This window comes from Myotis davidii, unplaced genomic scaffold (assembly GCF_000327345.1).
Source record: "Myotis davidii unplaced genomic scaffold, ASM32734v1 scaffold24, whole genome shotgun sequence".
NCBI classification, from domain to species: Eukaryota; Metazoa; Chordata; class Mammalia; order Chiroptera; family Vespertilionidae; genus Myotis; species Myotis davidii.
Window position 1 is genome coordinate 5,828,521 of NW_006298312.1, and position 3,044 is coordinate 5,831,564.

A 3,044-nucleotide genomic window follows, 5' to 3' on the forward strand; every position below is an offset into this window, starting at 1 on the left:
CTACATAATAAAGACCATATATGACAACCCTACAGCTAACATATTACTTAATGAGAATTTCCCTGAAGAACAGGAACAAGACAAGGATGTCTGCTTCACCACTGTTGTTCAACACTAGGGGCTTGGTTCATGACATTCGTGCCCTGGGAGGGGTCCCTCGGCCTGGCCTGAGACCTCTCGCAGTCCAGGACCCCTTGGGGGCTGTCTGACTGCTGGCTTAGGCCCACTCCCCTTGGACATTGAAAACATAAATAGGGGAAGATACAAACAAATGGAAGCATATACCATGTTTATGAATTGGAAGAATTAACAGCATTAAAATTATATCACCCAAAGCAATCTATAAATTTAACATAATCCCTATTAAAATACCAATGGCATACTTCAAAGAGCTAGAACAAATACTCCAAAAATATATATATGGAACCATAATAGATCCTAAATAGCTGAAGCAATATTGAGAAAGAAGAATGAAGTAGGAGGAATCACAATACCTGATATCAAACTATACTACAAAGCCATTATAACCAAAACAGCCTGGCACAAGAACAGACATATAGATCAATGCATCCTGATTCCAAAACCATATAAAGACACTACAAAGAAAGAAATTTACAAGCCAATGTCCCTGATGAACAGAGATGCTAAAATCCTCAACAAACTATTTGAAAATCGGATCTAGAAATATATTAAAAAGATCAGATACCATGATCAAGTGGGATTTATTTCAGAGATGCAAGGCTGCTACATTATTCACAAATCAATAAATGTGATACATCACATCAACAAATGAAAACCATATGACAATATCAATAGATGGAGAAAAAGCATTTTACAATATATATGGACCCCATAAATTGACCCACATCATTACGGTCAATTAATATTTGACAAAGGAGGCAAGAGCATACAATGGAGTTAAGACCGTCTCTCCAACAAATGGTGCTGGGAAAGCTGGACACACACATGCAAAAAGGTGAAACTAGACCACCAACTTACACCATACACAAGCATAAACTCAAGATGGATAAAATACTTAAATGTAAGGCATGAAGCCATAAAAATCTTAGAGGAAAACATAGGCAGTAAATCTCAGACATCAAACATGTTTATAGATACATGTCCTAAGGCAAAGGAAACTAAGGAGAAAATAAATAAATGGGACTACATCAAAATAAAAAGCTTCTGCACAGCAAAAGAAACCACCATTAAATTGAAAAGGGAGCCCACTGAATGGGAGAACATATTTGTCAATGATACATCTGGTAAGGGGTTAATTTCCAAAAAATATAAAGTACTCATACAACTCTATAAAAACAATCCAATTAAAAAATGGGCAGAAGACCTAAATAGACATTTCTCCAAAAAGGACATACAAATAACCAAGAGATATATGAAAAAAATGCTCAAAGTCACTAATTATCAGATAAATTCAAATTAAAACCACAATGAGGTATCTATTACCTCACACCTGTCAGAATGGCTATCACCAACAAATCAACAAACGACAAAGGCTGGTGAGGTTGTGGAGAAAAGGGGACACTAGTTCACTGCTGGTGGGAATGCAGATTGGTGCAGCCACTATGGAAAACAGTATGAAACTTCCTCAAAAAATTAAAAATAGGACTTTCATTTGACCCAGCAATCCTACTTCTGGGATTATATCCTAAAAAGCCCAAAACACCAATCAGAAAGTATGCATGCACCTTATGTTCATAGCAGCACAATTTACCATAGCTAAGATTTGGAAACAGCCCAAGTGCCCATCTGTAGATGAGTAGATAAAAAAGCTGTAGGACATTTACACTATAGAATACTATGCAGCTGTAAAAAAAAATAGAGGTATCTCTTATCCTTTGGGACAATATGGATGGACCTGGAAAATATTATGCTAAGTGAAAAAAGCCAATCTGAGAAAGACAAATATCACTTATTTGTGATCTCATTTATTTGTGGAATCTAATGAACAAAATGAATTGACCAACAAAATAAGATCTGAAGCACAGAAGCATGGAACAGACTGACATACCTTGATTTAAGGTTGGAGGGACGAGAAGAGACAAACCGAACAACTTATATTCAAATTCGTGCACCTTGAAAGGGACTGTGGGCCATGAGGCTGTGGTGGGCACAGAGGGGGGTTTTGACCCATCCTCCGTGCCCCCGCCTGGCCCCTCCTGCCACAGCCCCCAGTCCCCTGTCTGCTGGCAGCCCCACTCCCACTGCCGCCGCTCCCATGCACTGACATTAACGGAGCGACTGGGGCCAGTGCCAGCAGCAGGTGTAAGCAGGGCCAGGGCTGGCAGTGGGTGCAAATGGCAGCTGCTGCCCCGATCACCCCTCGGGAGCAGGGGGAGGTGGAGAAGCCCTCAGGAGTGATCAGGGCCAGCAGCCGCCACTCACACCTCTGATGGTGCCAAAAGATTGGAACCAGTGCCGACCACCAGCAGTCAGTGCGAATGGTGGCTCCAGCAATTGCAGGTGCGAGCAGGGCCATCGCTGTCAGCAGGTGCAAGAGGCAACTGCCAGCCCTGATCGCCCCTCAGGAGCAGGGGTGGGTGGAGAAGCCCTGAGAGGCAATTGAGGCTGGCGCCAGGTGCCAGCAGTGGGTGCAAGTGCCCAGCAGGACAGCAGCACACAGAAGCAAAGAATTTTCAGTAACCACCATAGGCTCGCCCCAATGATACCAACTGGCACTCCACCTTGGTGTGACACCCCCACTCACCTGCTCCACCACCCCACCATGGCTGATGCCTACCATGTTCTGCACTCTGCCACCTGTTGCCAACACCCGCCATGTTCTGCTTGTGCCCCCTGGTGGCCAGCACATGTCACAGCGACTGGTTGTTTGGTTGTTCAGCCATTCTGTCTATTTGCATATTAGGGTTTTATATATAAAGATATGCATAGGAGAAGCTAAGATGGCGGCAGAGATAAACACCGGGAAGTTGATGCCGCTCACAACAATTGATTAATACCTCAGAAAAACAATATGGACATCATCCAGAACCACAGGAAGCCTGGCTGACTGTAAATTCTACAAC